We start from the raw sequence: 17,682 nt of genomic DNA on the forward strand, positions 1-17,682 counted from the left end.
AAGGGAGAGGCTACACTTTTATTTGCATATTGCAGTTGTACTGCTCTAAATATAATCTTTTGGTAAATATATCTTCCTTGTCGATTAATTTGCATGCTGCAATCTGATTGGTTTAAATACCCACCTACTTAAAGGAACCCACTTGACATATTGTGCGGAATATAGATTTTGATAATCATAGTATTTGGTAAAATCATTATCTCCATTTTACAGATGGGTAAAGTGAGGGGCCAAATAATTGACCTATAGTCACTGAGAGATGGAACTAGAATACTAGATGAAATCCTAGCCCCACTGAGGTAATCTGTTTTACCATTGGCTTTAATAGGGCCGGGAAATTCATTCTCTAAATCAAATCCCATGGGTTAAACACTAAACTATATATAGAACAATACTTCAAACAGTACTGTGCAAGAGTGTCTGCTATGCCTGTCTGAATACAGACACTTTGAATTTATCCATTGTATCCACCAGCAGTCATGCCAGCAGAATATTGAATCTTTGGTGACAAAGTGTTTTACTTCGGATATCTGACCACTCACAGCAATGGAGTAATTTGGAATGGTGGAATGGGGACCCACAGACATAAAGGCTGAAAGAAATCCACAGAGGTCGTCTCATCCTTTATCCCATGTTGAGGCAGGATTAAATACACCATGGACTCCAAGCATAAAGTGAATTGCTCTTGCCTTTCTTCCCAAAGAAAATGGTGCTTTAACAAAGATGTCAGTTTCATTGCCCTGAATAAAGTGTGTGCTAAGATGAGTGGGCATCTTGAGTGCACTGAGTACAGACAGTAAAAGAAACATTTATTTTCTTCCTGATTTACATTAGATAGCGCTTACTAACTGAAAAATTATTTGTCTGATTATAAGACACTTCTCAATACTATGTTAGTGTCAGGTAAAAGATATCTGCAGGTATCTAGCAGGTTCCTCTCACAATATCCAGTCACAATAGTTATTGGTTTTTATTAAAAACTGCTAAACCTGTAAAAATAACCTCACAGCTAGTTCCAGAGGTATTGTGATAATTGGGCCTACAAATTTAGCCTAATTGTAAATTCAATTGTAAGTATAGAAAATTTCATAAGGTGTTATATATTATTGTAACAACAAATATTCATGTTGCTTTCAATGATAAATGTTATGAACAGGTACATGGAAACCAGAGAGACTAAGTCCAAACAAACAAATGCCACATTGATATAATTCAAGGAGTATATTGAAATCATGCTCAGTAAAAGTTGACAACATACAACCAAAAATCAATGAACCCAAATTGGTGTGTTGGATATTAATTCTAATTGGTTGACAAAATAATGATGGGGTGGGCTATTCGTTCCCTTTCAGAGTCCTTAAAGAGACTTTGGGAGGAAAATATGTCAAAACAGATGGAGGCTGCTGGAGCAGGTTTCACTATCATGGCTGCCACACCCAGCATTTCCTAGGACCCTGGGTCTTCAGCATCCTAATCCTGAGTGACGTCCTGACCAGACTGGGCCAGAGAGAAGGATCTAGATTTCCACCCCTACCAGCTCCAACTGAATCTCAACCACCACCTGAGATGAAGTGGGATTGGATTTTAATGACAGAAGCAACAATAGCTCCAGCTTATCTCTACTAACTTATTTTACCCAAAATAGCATATCTGATACTATCTAAGACTAGCAAACCAGGTGGGAAGGGGCTGCCTTCTAGAATCTCTCTCTAGCTAAAAAGGAGAGAGAGCACAATACATGTAAAAATGAAAGCCACATTTAGTATTTTACATTTCAAATACTTTAACTGTTTTTCCCTTCTTTTCTGTATCTTCAAAAAAAAATTAAATGGATATTTAATGGTGTGTTTGTCTTGGTCTGGCTGATTATCTCTGTATAACAAATAATGGACAATGTTAAACATTGTTAATATTGGACAGTGACTGGATAATGTTAACAACTTTGGCCCATTTATTCCATCTAAATTAATACAACAGAGGTCAGCCATGTTTCAGGTTCACTGATCTCACAGTAGAATTCCAACTATAAAAATCTGTGAGTTCCATCAATGTTTATCTGAACAGAAAAATTCATTTTAAGTGGATTCTGTCCCTGCCAGCAGGTATATGGGATCTTGGGGAGCAATTACCACACAGGTGGGGTGCAAAATAAACTTTATGTCCCTGCCAGCAGGTATATGGGATCTTGGGGAGCAATTACCACACAGGTGGGGTGCAAAATAAACTTTATTAAGAAAATGCCAAAACAGGAAAAATTCAATAGTGAGGTGTATGGGGTTTAAGATAGACAATTGGGGAGGGGTTTCTTTTAGCAAATAGTATAGGGGGTTCCAATAGTGGGGTACAATACAGTGGAGTACAATACAGTTGGTAACCAATTAACACTGAAGTATAAATGTAACAATGTAGCTAACAATTTCTATACTATAAAAGGTGTGTCACAGCAGCATATAGCCAACTAACAGTATATGGAAAAATGTGGTAAGTAACCAACTTCTAGGTAAAAATGTGTCACAGTGGTATAAAAATGTAAAATGTGTGAGGTGTGTTAGAGAGAAAAGGTAACCATGGGGTTTTATGCTAGACTTCAGTAATACAATTGAGGTTTGGGGTAATAGGAGAGTGTGGAGGAAGGGATTAAAAAGGAGAGAGAGAGAGAGAGAGCTTCAGGAAAGACAGAAACAGCAGCAGAGCAGAGGCAGAGGCAGTTTAAACAGTTCAGAGAGCAGAGGCAGCAGGCTGCAGTTTAAACAGCAGAGAGACTGAGGGGTATGGGGTGACTGGAGAGCTCGGGAGGAGGCAGGCAGCAGAAACAGAGACTTAACCACAACTATACAGAACACAGCAAAACTTAACCACCATACAGAAACACAAGCCCAAATCTATGACCTAACTTAACCAAGACTACACAAATTAGCAAGTAACAGAACACACATGCAACAATTTTTTTTAACCTAACTTACAGATCACAATACAAACAATTCTCTAAACCTAACTTAACCACAGCTATGCAAAATGAAATTACAACTTATCTAGACTAAGAACCTAATTCTAATAGGGCACCTTAGCAGCAGTGGGGGTGGGGGCTGCAAGCTGGCCGTCCAGGAAGGCAGCCTTAGCAGCAGCACAGGCTATTTTTAGCAGCAAAGTGCTGCGGAGTTTAAGAGAGGTTTTAGGCACAGACAAGGTTTAGCTTAAGTCTGGGTGCTGGGAAAACAGAACCAGCAGCTAAAATAATAAATAAAAGTATAGAGAGTTTCACAGAGGGATTCTTACCAGCCCCAAAGGAAGCAGCAGAGGTAAAAGCAGCAATATCATCAGAAGGCTAGGTACGGTCTCAATAATCAGGAGATCTCTTAGGCAGCAATTCGTTCTTCGTGGGGGGGGTTTCAAAAAATGGAGGTACGCTCAAAAATAAACGAGAGCGGAGAAAGAACCCCAGAACCCCTGGCTGATCAGACCAGGCAGCAATTCAGGAACCTTTCTGAGGTCTGATCAGAAAATGTCTGGTTTTAAGGGCAAACTTAGGCAGTCTCCCATCAGTACTTCTGATTGGCTCAGAGGCAGGGGAAAGAGGAAAAAAAAACAGGTGAGCACAGAGACATGTCTAGGCAGAGTCCTGTGCAATAGGTGATCCAAAGCACATGAGGCCTATGACTCATGCCCAGGACCTTAAAAACACAATAGGTTTGCAGCTGGACATTGTCTACCCTACACCGAGCCCAGGTTTAACAAGGTGATAACAGGACTAACCCTTTGAACAGGGCAGTGGTCCCACTTAGCACAAGTGGCCATCCCTTTGAGAGGGCAATGGCTCTTAGTAAACAACTTAGGGGCCATCCCTTTGAGAAGGGCAGTGGCCCTGGTAAACAACTTAACAGCCAGGGAAGGGGCGGCCACAGGAGGAGAACAAAATGGAGTATGGAGACAGCTGTAAGAAAACAAAATGGAATAGGGGGATAGCTGAAACAGACATATTCTATCACTCAACACCTACATACTCAAAATGCTCCCTGAACCATTAACAGTATGAATGGACCCAGTAAAAATTGGATTGTATCTGCCAAGAAGAGATATATTTTGAGGGGAATGGTCCCAAACATCTCACAAGTTAATGGCAAAACAAAATTTGTCCCCTTAAGGATTTGCCTTCATATCGAAGTCTGTGGGGTTATAGAAGCTAAGCAAAATCTTCAGCCTTCAAAAACCTATTATTTAAGATTACGTTCATAAATTCCATTCTTAGTTGTTCTAAATATACACACAACCTCAAAGTTTTGTTCCTTGGTAAAAGTAAAGACATTAGACAAGGTCATATCAATTAGTAGTTGCAGTTGCTCATAAAAGAAAGAACAGCTTATTTGAATGCATGTATTACTTAATAATTATTATTTTGTATCATATTGTTAATACAGCTGGACTTTCAAGAGCACACAATGACATTTATTTGACCAGCTCCATTCAATAAGTAAACATTTGAAAAGAAACAAAAAAATGTTTATTTCATTCAAAATATTAAACAAGTTTTTTTGTTTTGTTTATTGACAAATAAATCATTTTGTGTTGAGGGAGAAATTCTTGCTTTTTTTCTTCTAGAAAAAGAGACAGGCAATAATAAGAGAAAGAATGTTATCTCACCTCCCTCTTTCTCATTTACTCCTTTCTCCTTGTCCATTGGGGGAGGAAATGTGGGGAAGAAGGTGAAAAAATGAGTTGAAATGGGAATTTTCCTAGAAAATATTTTTTAAAAATATTTGAATTTTTTTTCTTTTAAAGCTTTATTTTTATTGTTTGCTTATAAAATATTAAAACATAAAACAAATATATGCACAAGATGGAAATATGATATAAATAATAAAATTTAACACTTATTATTAGTAAAACCTGGAAAAAAAAAAAAAACCTGAATTAATAGAGGTCATGCAGAGCATTAATTATTAAAGTGACTAAACAGATATATAAATGAGAACATAACCTATGAATATCAGGGACTAATATATACTAAACTGCAAAGGTATGCAATAGTTTCATGTGTGTCTCTTAATTTTTTTCCAAGCATTTCTATTAGACAGTCATTTTTTCCCTATTAAAGCAGTAGTAGAGAGCTCACTAAGCCAGTCTGTTTATGGAGGAGGAAACTTGAAAATTTTCATTTAGAAACTTTCTTTGAAAAAACAAAAAAAGTTTAAAATGAAAATTTTCTTGTGAACATTTCTATTTAATCAAAAAACCTTATTTCTTCTAAAAAGCTTTGTTGTTGTTTTTTCAAATTCCTTATGTGAGATTTTCTAAATATTTTCACATTTTTTTGGTCTCCTCTGGATCCTCTTCAATTGTGTACATTTTTTCTTAAGCTATGATGTCAAAACTAGATGCAAAGCCTCACAAGTGCCAAGTAGTAAGGGACAATTATATCCCATGTGTTACATATGATACTGCTGTTAATACAACCCAGAATAAAGCCTTTTTTACAGCTGCATCACATTCTTTATTCATATTCAATCTGTGACCTACTATAACCTCCAAATACTTTTTTTGCGGTACTACTGCTAATTCAGTTATTCCCCATTTTGTAGTTGTGCATTTAATTTCTTCCTTAAGTATAGTTCTTTGCACTTGTCATTGTTTAATTTCATCTTGTTTATTTCAGACCAATTCTTTAATTTACCAAGGTGATGTTGAATTCTAGTCCTGTCTTTCAAAGTGCTTGCAACTCCTCTCAACTTAGTGTCTCTGCAAATTTTGTAGTCACACTCTCCACTCTATTATCCAAGTCATTAATGAAAATATTGAATGAAACATGACATAGGACAGAACCCTTTGGGACTCACTAGATACATCCTTCTAGTTTGACAGTGAACCATTGAAGACTACTCTGAGTATTGCTTTTCAACCAGTTGTACACCCACTTGATAGTAATTTAATCTAGACCACTGTCCCAAAATACATCCTCATGTGAAATATGCCAAAAGGAAGTTTGAAGATGCATCATTTGCAGGGAATGATACTATGCCCAATTTCTGTAGATATGGAAAAATCAGTCATTAAACCATCTCCACAAAAAAAATTAAGTCCTACTGCCTGGACAAAGCAAAAGAGAGATGCAAAAGCACCTTCTTCACATAAACATATGGCCAGTGCAGAGAATAAGAACTCATTTAACCTGTCTGTATTCATCTGTGTTTCCTGTTTTATACTTAGATTGTAAACTCTTTGGTTTGAGACTGTCTTTTTGTTCAGTGTTTGCACATTGCCTAGCACAGTTGACTCATGGTCCATAACTGGGGCTCCTACATGATTACTTATAGTGCCTACTACTGTTATCAGCTAATGGAGATACTACTTTATCTTTTTATGACAATAGTCCATATTTTGTAGAAGAAAGTCCAGATTTCTCATTCAACTCTCAATCTTAGTGATAAGGAGATATTTGATTTGCAACCAATTTTTAATCCTAATCTGTTCTATCAGATAGAAAACATCTCTCATGTATAGGAGATGCTCATCATCAGGGATGAGAGTAACATTCAATAGAAGGGGCAGGGCTGGGAGTCAGCATCCCCCAGCCAGCCCATCCACGCTGCCTGGCCGTACCACTCGGGGCTCCAGTGGCAAATTAAAGGGCCAGCCCTAGGACAGCTGCTCCTTTTGTCCCACGCCCCCATTGGCTGCTGGGGGTGAGGTTGGGGGGAGGGGAAACAATGTTCAAGCACTGCCGCGGCAGCACTTTAAGCAGGGACCTTTGCCGGGCCAGCACTTTAACGTTGCTCCCTCTTTTGCACTCCTTCCTCCCCCCGCATCAGCGGCTCATCTTACTTTCACGCCTACCCACCATCTGATGAAATATTGAAATCTGGTCATAGGTAATGGCCTGCTGTTTCAGCATCTGCCCTTCAGCACAATATGAGAAATCCCTAATTGCCTGGTTAAGAAAATTCCATAAACGGAGTTCACTGACATTGTTCTGCAAGTGCCTCCCCAAACTTGTGGTATTAGCTTAGAGAATACCAACATAGTTGATGAGAAAACAGTACCTTAAGAGCAACCCTGATTTTTTTTCACACAACCAAACACCTCACAAATCTTGTCCCTGGACAAAGTTATTGTCCCCAAAATGGATGAAGACAACAAAAGCAGGAAGGGATATCACTACGACCATAAATCAATGTCATTAGATGATCCAGACTCGAATGCTCTGATGACCTCAGCTGAAGGAACTGGGAAATTGATGTGGCAAACAACTACAAAAGTCTGACTACCAGCATCTTCTGAGGAGAAAGTTCATAGCAACCAGTCACAGCAGAAAGATTTGCATAGCCATAATACAGCTAAGAAATAACTAGAGATTATTCAAATCAGACACCCACAGTCAACCAAAGTACAGGGAGTTGCAAAAGTGAGGGAAAAAACTGTACAGTAATTTTACAATATTCCTATGCTCCTTCATTCCATTTCAGTTTGTTTCACTATAACAGCATCTTAACTGATGCACATCACAACTACAGTTTCCACAAAAATAGTATAGCAATTTCCAGTAATAATAAAAAGTGTGGAAATTTATTATAAGTCTAGCATGGGTGCCTTTCCCCTGAGAAACATCCACATTTGTAATATTTTACCATAAATGTACAGCTTGGGGCCACTCCAATCTAATATATTTTTTTCTGACCTAAATACACAAAGGACAAGATGCAATCAAAATAGCAAGTAGTCTACAGGCACAGAGTATCTGTCACATTTGGCTGAAAGTCATATTTAATGCAGTGGCTGATGCCTGGCCGCAAGGAAAGTATAATTGGTTGAAGAGTTTATCTTTGTGGGAATAGGGAGATAATATGCTTTATAACTTGCAGTATTTTCTTCTGTTATGTAATAATTTGATGTATACATTTTGATTAAAGATATGAAAGGATAACAGAAAACTTACTCCTTTTGCTCTTCATTTATACCACATGAAAGTGCTGGGGGGAGAATACTTGTCCATATAAAATTATGAGTAAGAACAAAATAAATGGTGGTACAAAGTACTTCAATTTATGTGTTCGAGTTATGGTTTCCTTCTATTTGTCATTGGAAGTTTCAAAACAGTATTCTTCAAGAGGCTTTTTTTTCCCCCTTCTTTTTTTGTTATCTTATTGAGAGACATTTCAATAATGATAATCCTTGGAAATATTTGGCCTTTGGGAAGGCTAGAACACAATGTAGAGCAGGCATTTGCATATGTCAGCCTCCCTCTATCAAAAAGTAAACAAGCCAAAAAGACAAGAAAATGAACATGCATGATCTTCCCTTACTCTCTTTAAATGGATCTTTAGCTAGTCCTGGAAACTCTAAAACCGCCTTTTTGAATCTTTACTTATCATATGAGATATGATGCTGATAATAATGAGATCAAAACCTACCTAGAAACCATAGCAGAAATAACATTACCATAAAGAAAATCTTTTCTCACTTCCCAATCAAGTCTGAATGGCTGTGCCTAACTACAGGGCATGCATAATAACTGAGGCTGACAGGAGAAGATAGGAACATGCACATATGCAAATAAGGGAAAATTCTTCCTTCTTTGCCTCTTCTATCCCGAATAAACAGCAAGCTATTCCACATAAAAACCCTCGGAATTACTTTATCAAATTCTTATGCTGCCAAAAATTGCCAAGAAGTTGTACATAATATAATAAAGGCTCAGAAAGGAGGAATTGTCAAAACTATTGTTCTCTACACAGCCTTTGTGTGTATGAACTACAGAGTATCGTCTTTGACTTCAGATCGTCACAAAATTTATTCAATTGACAGGGCATATGAAATTGGAGTATATAGGACTAGGACTATACGTGGCATGCTTAGATAAGTTAAGATGTGGGGATGGTTAGGCATTTTGGGGTGAAATGTTTTTTTCAGTGGAAAATGTGGTTTCCATAAACCCAGAAATATCCACAAGAACATGCCAATTTTGCCAACAAATCTTTCTATTTTCTACCAGGAAAATCAAAATGAAAAGGTCAGCTTCCGGTTGAACCAACTTGAAACTTTTAATCAAATTGAAATAAAACATCAAATTTGGGGTCAGTTTTATATCAATCTGCATCAGTTGTGATGATGTATCATGAGGGACATAGTCTGGCCAGGGACAATGGGGACATGAGGGACCCAACTAGAACTCCCCTGAGTCACAGCACTGGATCAGGATAACACCATTTAATGCTGAAGTGACCCAAAACATTGTGACTATTCTTACTGCTCATGATTAAGTATTGTGCTTTATCACAAGAGTTTAGGGAATCCTAATCTTCCAAATTTAGTAAATTAGTGCTCCAAAACTAGCTGTTGTGATAAGGGTCAGTGACCATCAAAACATGGGAAAAACATTACAAATAGGTTTTGCGTGTAGTACTGACAAACAAAACTTAAAAGCAAATGCAATATACTTATAAATTTGAGGGGTTGTTTGGTTTTTCATAATTAGTACAATTTATAGCTGCCATGTGGCATTTTTGTTTGAGACTTTGTTGTAAACACTATGAGTATGAGTATTGTCCCAGCGTGTGATAAATTTCATTAAAAAATACTGAAGAGTTGTAGTTACCAAAGCATCAGAGTACTATGAAATTTCTTGCTTTATTTTATGAAGCATTAAACTGTTCATAGTAACTACGGCTTCTAGATGTCATCAATAAATCAAGTCAGGCCAATGGCAGCAAAGTGATGGATATCCAACTATCTAAGGGATTTGATCATAAGACACAAGCTAAAATGGTGATAGGGCGGAGATAAATGTTTGTGTTCAGATTAACATCCCAAGGTCAGAGTGCCCAAGCATACCAATGAGGAGTATTCAGCCAACTCTCTGAGAATATTAATCTAAGAAGGTACAACAGCTAAGTGGAAAAGAAATTGAATTTTAATGAAGTCTGTTAAGATTGTCTAAGAAAACATTTATAGTAAATTATTCACAAAGATATTTGAGTTTGTTCATGCACAGGTCTTGAACCTTTAAGATATCAGCCACTGTATACTGATTATTTATTTATTTATTTTATTTTAAGTAACTTTACAAGGACATTGATAAAACCTTAGAAAAACACAGTAGCATATTCTTTATTTCCTTAAGGATGGGAAGCGGAGAAATGAAATGCAACTCATGCACAACTAATCCTCAAATGAATTTATGGGCACACAAAAACTTGTTAAGGTTGTGTCAGATGCCTGTGTGAAATTTTCATTTGGAAGGTAATAATGAAAGAGTGGGAGAGACATTGAAGCACACAGCAAACTGGCAAAGAAACACACACAAGCCCTTCTAAAGCATCCTGATTGTTTCATGTATCTACATTATGTAGTGGTTTACTTATATATCTGAGATACTGTAAATATCATTTTCACCCTAAATATCAGAAAATTGGGATAATATGCTTAGGGCTTGGTCCTGATCTTAGATTCTCCATGTGTATGACAGCACTGCAGATGATTTAACAAGATATTCAGCAATGCATGTTTATCTATTTGAGATTGGGGTTAAACCTATAGGGCACATTTTTCTTCTGCCTTTTTCAAAGCAGTATTCTTCCCATTTGTTTCTGTGTATTCTATGAGCAGTAGTAGGGAAAAAAATATCCAAAGACATGAGTAATTCAATTAACTCAATCTAGAAAAATTGATTTTGTGAACTGGATTGTACAGGATCACTTAAACCCTTTATACCTATAATCAACATGTGCTGGACTATTTAGATGTGGGTCCTGAGTCTTGAGTAAAATAAAGATGAAATAAATAGAAATACTTGCCTCTAAGCTTTCAAACAAAAAACGCTTCCCTTTAAATAATGAAATCAAAGTCAAAATCCAATTATTTCTGAGCATAATGATTCATTTGTAACACTGGATTTCTATCTTCCAGGACAGTAATTCATTTTTAACACTTTTGTTACTGTCTCATGAGACCTTCTCATAAACTAACTAGAGAACTATAGCCTAGATTAGGGATCGGCAAACTTTGTCATGCGGCCCATCAAGGAAACCCGCTGGCGGACCAGGAAGGTTTGTTTACCTGCAGCGTCTGCAGGTTCGGCCGATCACAGCTCCCACTGACCACAGTTCATCGTTCCAGGATAATGGTGGCTGCAGGAAATGGCAGCCAACACATCCCTTGGCCTACGCCACTTTCCACAGCTCCCATTGGCCTGGAATGGCGAACTATGGACAGTGGGAGCTGCGATCGGCAGAAACTGTGGACGCTGAAGGTAAACAAATTATCCCGGTCTGCCAGCAGATTTCCCTGAAGGGCCGCATGACAAAGTTTGCCCATCTCTGGCCCAGATGAACCCACTGTAAGCTGGGTTGCACTAATGGCTGGAAAACCATACTCAGAGAGTAGTTATCAATGGCTCACAGTCAGGCTGGAAGGAAATATTGAGTGCGGTACCACAGGAATGTGTCCAGGTCTATTCAATATCTTCATAGATTGAGAACAGGGGTTGTCAACCTCTGGCATGCGGGTTGCCAGAGTAAGCACCCTGGCAGGCCAGGCCAGTTTGTTTACCTACCGTGTCGGGAGGTTCAGCCGATTGCAGCTCCCACTGACTGCAGTTCACCATCCCAGGCCTCACCCATGCTGCTTCCTGCAGCCCCCTTTGGACTGGGATGGCGAACCATGGCCAGTGGAAACCGCGATCAGCCAACCTGCCTATGCAGTAAGTAAACAAACTAGCCCAGCCTGCCAGGGTGCTTAACCTGGTGATGCGTGCCAGAGGTTGCCGACACCTTATTTAGAAAGTAGCATAGAAAGTACACTTATAATGCTTGTAGATGATACTAGATAGGACGTGTTGCAAGCACATTGAAGGAAAGGATTGGAATTCAAAATGATCTTGACAAACTGCAGAAGTGATCTGAAATAAATTGGGTGAAATTCAAAAAGACAAATGCAAAGTATTTGCAGGTAGCAAGGAATAATCAGCTACACAAATACAAAATGGGAAGTAATTGCCTAAGAAAGAGTATTGTAGAAAAGTATCTGAGGGTTTTGATGAATCACAAACTAAATATGAGTCACCAGTGTAATATTTGCTAATTTACTAATATTAGTAATACCTGCGTCTGACGATGTGGGTATTCACCCACGAAAGCTCACGCTCCAAAACGTCTGTTAGTCTATAAGGTGCCACAGGATTCTCTGCTGCTTTTACAGTGTAATATTGTTGCAAAAAAAGTGATCATTCTGTAATGTATTAGCAGTACTATTGTAAGCAAGACACAAGAAGCAATTCTTTCACTCTACTCAGCACTGCTAAGGTCTCATCCAGAGCTTTGTGTCCAATTCTGGGAAGCATGTTAGGAAAGATGTGGAGAAACTGGAGAAAATCTAAAGAAGCACAATTAAAATTATTGAACGTCTACAAAACATGAACCATGAGGAGAGGTTTTTTTACAGCTTGGGTTTGTATAACCTGCAGAAGAGAAGACTGGGGAGGAGGGTGTCTGATAATATTCTTCAAGTACTAAGAAGTTGTTATAAAAAGGAAAGTGATAATTTGTTCTCCTTCAACACTGAGGATAGGATAAGTAGTAATAGGCTTAAATTCCAGCAAGGGAGATTTAGGTTAGACAGTAGGAAAAACTTCCTAACTGTAAGGGCAGTTAAACACTGGAACAAAATCCCTGGGAAGGTTGTGGAATCTCTGTGATTTGAGGTTTTTAAGAACAAGTTAGACAAATACCTGCCAGGGATGGTTTAGATCAGTGGTTCTCAGCCAGGGGTATATGTACTCCCGGGGAGGACACACAGAGGTTTTTCAGGAGGTACATCAACTCATCTAGGTATTTCCTAGTTCTATGTAACAAGCACTAGTGAAGTCTGTACAAATTAAAATTTCACACAATGAGTGGTTTACACTGCTCTATATACTATAAAACTGTGGTGGGCAGCCCGTGGCCTGCTGGTTGCATGCAGCCTATCAGGATAATCTGATTGCAGGCTGCAAGACATTTTGCTCATGTTGACCGCCAGTGGCCATGGATCATTGTTCCTGGTGAATGGGAACTGTGGGAAACGGCAACTGCTCACAACCTACAAACAGATTGCAATGATGGGCCACATGCAGCCCGCCGGTTGCCCATCATTGTTGTACACTGAAATGTAGTACACTTATATTCCAATTGATTTATTTTATAATTATATGGTAACAATGAGAAAGTAAGCTTTTTTCAGGAATAGAGTGCTGTGACACTGTGTCTGGGATCCCAGTGGGCCCCTCTGAGGGTGTTCACTTTGGGCAAACTGCAAAGAATGGGGCAGACAATCCCCCAGACTGATGGTTAGTTCAATACTTAGATCCAAGAAGCTGGTAACAAAATAGCTTCTATAATACCTTACTATTACACAGAAGCCAAAACACAGTTCCCATAAAGAAACCAGCCTTTCTTTCATCTTCCTTCCAGATAGCCAAGTCAAATATGATGGGGATTATTGAAAATCTTGTTCATCATATAAAATGTTCTTCCAACCTCAAAGGTTACCTCCCAGTTTAATGAATATTTCAGATCATGCCCAAATACACGCTTACAGCCAATTCTTATTAAACAAACAAAAAAATATTTTAAAAAAGGAAAGAGAGAGTATTGGTTAAAAGATTATTATACACACAGACAGATAATTCTTAGGTCAGTTTCACAGCAGAGATGGTGGGATTCAGAGTTAGAGAGTTCTTTCAGAATTAGTCCATAGCAGGGATAGGCAACCTCTGGCACGCGGCTCGCCAGGGTAAGCACTCTGGTGGACCTGGCCAGTTTGTTTACCTGCCTCATCGACAGGTTCGGCGGATTGCGGCTTCCACTGCCTGAAGTTCGCCATCCCAGGCTAATGGGGGCAGTGGGAAGCGGCGCAGGCAAGGGAAGTGCTGGCCACAGCTTCCCACCACCCCCATTGGCCTGGGATGGTGAACCGTGGCCAGTGGGAGCCATGATCAGCCGAATCTGCCAACACAGCAAGTAAACAAACTGGCCCCACCGCCAGGGTGCTTACCCTGGCAAGCCGCGTGCCAGAGGTTGCCGACATCTGGTCCATAGGTTACAGTTCAATGTCCAATACCAAGGTAATCCAAATGAATTTGGAGACCTCAGTCTTGCAGCTCATATGGTTCCTGGGCAGCCCACAGTCTTTTGATGAAGAATAGTTTTTTGACGTAACCTTCATTTCCTAAACATCACCGATAATTAACTACATGGATTAACATAAGGTAATTATCCATTAAGCAGTTTATAGACAGTTTACCACAAACTGTAAAGAGACATATAGACAATGACATTATTTCACCTAAATTTCATCTAAATGTTAATATTTCTTTTTGATCTCTGAATTAACAGAATACAGCCCTAGACAGGAAGCATTTGGTTACATTATTAACCTCTAACAAGATAAAAATTAATATAGACTGCTATAATCACTATCTTCTTCTAATTCTTTAACAATACAAGTTTACATTTCAAAGTTCTAGCCTATCTAGCATGGAATGGCCTAATTGTCATTTACATACTTTTCTATAATGTCTCTGAAGGTTGATTCTGAGTCAGTTAGCAGGCAAGCTGCTTAACCCTTTCTGGCCATGTGTCACAAACACTTTCGTATTTTTATCTCTGATTTTGTAAGCAAGTCGTTTTTAAGTGAGGTGTAACTTGGGGGTACACAAGACAAATGAGACTCCTGAAAGGGGTACAGTAGCCTGGAAAAGTTGAGAGCCACTCGCCTAGATAATACTTAGACCTGCCTCAGTGTAGGGGACTGCGCTAGATAAAGTACAGAGGTCCCTTCCAATACTATACTTCTGTGATTTCTTAAAACGTAACAGTTTTAAAATGTTCCTTTGTTTGGATTTGAGGAATTTTTGATAAAGAAAGAGGAATATTTTGGTCACTGATAGTCTATCATGCCCAGTACTACAGTCCTGAAACATATATAAGTCTTATTGTAGTCAGCGGAGTTCTGTTACCATTTTGTAGCTACTGCAGACCTAAGCTTGAAGCAGGGCACACGTGGAAAATGTGCTTACAAACAAAATAGATGTACTTGAGGAAATATTAAAATAATATATTTAAATACTAACAAGAGAGGCCCAGATTCTCAGCTGAAATCAGAGCACAAGAGTATGAAGGAATTACACAAGAGTCAACTGTTGCTATAGGAATCAGATCAATTCTCAGCCATGATTCTCACATTCACTGAGGATTGGCTGATGGTGAAATCTGGTCACTTTTGGTCTCCCTTATGAAAAAGGACCTGATGTGGACTAGGGAATCCGCCTATAGAGAAAAGAATGTCTTTTAGATGAAGAACTTTGGGCCTAAATCTGTAACTCTTACTCATATGAATAGTCCCAGTGAGGACAGATGCATTCTCTCATAAGCAGTCAGGGATGATGTGTCTAGCCTCTGTTTGCCTGGGAACGGTGACACTATGGATCACTTGATGATAACCTGTTCTGTTCATTCCGTATGAAGCACCTGGCATTGGCCACTGTCAGAAGACAGGATACTGGGCTAGATGGATCTTTGGTCTGATCCAGTATGGCCATTCTTATGTTCTGAGGGTTTCCCAAATTTTATTCGAGTCCAAAATTTCCTTATAACAACTCTATATTTCTCTTTTTGGTGAATTATTCTTTGTTTTACTTTCTGTGCTTTAAAAAAGAGACATGCTTCTACAAACTGGCTGACTTTGAATCCTTAGAGATCCTTATAGAGGAAATCTCTCTGAAAGCTTCAGCAGACCAGTTTTGCTGCATTAAATCAAAGCAAGAAGAATTTGGCATTAATTATTAATCATTAGAGTGAAAAATATAAGCAGAAGGAACTAAATGCTAACATGACTGCACTCTTCCCATCTATTTCACTACAATGTTGCAAGTATTTCTGAACATTTGGGAACTGTAAAAGAACATGGTGTTCAATGTTATAAGGAAGGGAAATTAGGTAGGACACTAGTTTCTATTTAAAAAAGAAGCATTGTTATTACTTTGTCTGCAGGGAGATCAATGAAATAATAAAGCGTATTTAAATGTTTCATCCAAGAAAAAGAGAACAATATTAATTATAGCCTTCAGCTCTTTTCACGGGACTTCTTCGGTAATTATAGTGCAAGAGCAAGAACAGAAGTAATTTAAAGATATATTTATTTATAATTAATCTATTTTTTTTATTATTTTTTACTTTCAAAATGATGCACTTCAAAGGAGGACTTTGTCTTAAAGATGGATCTGCCTTATTTGCACAAAGCCAGTGCAATCGTAAATTGTAAAAGGACTTTAAAAATGTTTCTGAGGTTACATTTTATAGCTGCATCAACAGTGACAGACCTACTTATGGAGAGAATGTTAAGTGACACCAGCACAAATGACAGCTGCAGAAGACTTCAAAGTCATTGCTAGCAAATCATAAATAATAGTCATAGAAAATGTTATCTTGAGATATATTCTTGAATTAATCTTTAGATGGAAAAAAAATCTTTTAAGAAGTGATAAGCTCTAGAGGGCCTTATTCTCCACATTTTTACATCAGTGTTATGCTGGTTACATTAGTGGAAAGCTGATGTAACAACAAAGAGAATCAGCAACTCAGTGGAAAAAGAGAGAAATCCAGTTAAACTCCTGGAGCATCAGTTCAACTTCTGTTGAAATTAACAGGACTTTGTTGTTGACTTTAACAAGGGCATAATTAGCCCCTCCTTAAATGCAATTTTAAGAGAAACAATTCCTCAAAAGATTAGTTCCCCCAAGAGATTCCTTAAAAGGATCCTCATTGGCTTCAGCTGATGATCACATACGTTTTGCCATTGACTTCAGTGAAACTACTTGCATGACCAAAGACTGCTCCTCAGATGAAGCTTGGCATTCTCTCTTATTTTAAGCTGTGGCTTAAAAGCTGCAATAGAACCTTCACCCAAGTAGTGCTAAAAGACAAAACTTGCCCTTTGGCCAACTGGAATCTGTTACTTCATCATGTATATAGTTAATAATATTCATAAAGTGCCAGTTGGTCAACTGGTATCTTTAGTGATGGAATTAAAAACTTATCTGTAAGAAAATTCAATCTAGATTATTGATAGAGAAGAAATCAGATAACCAAGTTTAATCAAGATATGAATTAAAGCTTATACTTCAGAGGACTAACTAACACTATACAGCAAGTGTTAATATAGTTTACACAATTTAGGGAGACAGGTTGCAGCTTCACTGAGTTCCAATTTTTATCTCTCTCAAAGCTGAGTTTTATATCCTGGTTGTTTAGAATATTTCACTCACCCAACACATTTTGTGGTTGGTTGCACATTTTCCAGACATGTTAATGTTACCTTGTGGTCAGTACAACTGGTAGAGGTGATATGATTACATTTTTTCCTTATACAATACAAAGCTCATCTGTGAGCAATTTTCCATTGTGCTCAGCATAACCATGAAAAACTTCAGTTATTTAATGCAGTTTCTCCAATTACATTTGTGTCTACCTATTTATTCCTTTCTTGTGGTTTTACGATTTCATAACTTCTTACTCAAATTGCAGAACCAATTACACTTATTTGCTATTTTGCTATTACATACGCAGTTAAAGGTAACTTAGGTAGCTGTTGAAATAGGTTTTGAATATGGGTCATGCCACATCATATTCTATAGAAATTTAATATGCTTAAAATCAT

This window comes from Chelonoidis abingdonii, chromosome 1, assembly GCF_003597395.2.
Source record: "Chelonoidis abingdonii isolate Lonesome George chromosome 1, CheloAbing_2.0, whole genome shotgun sequence".
Classification (NCBI taxonomy): domain Eukaryota; kingdom Metazoa; phylum Chordata; order Testudines; family Testudinidae; genus Chelonoidis; species Chelonoidis abingdonii.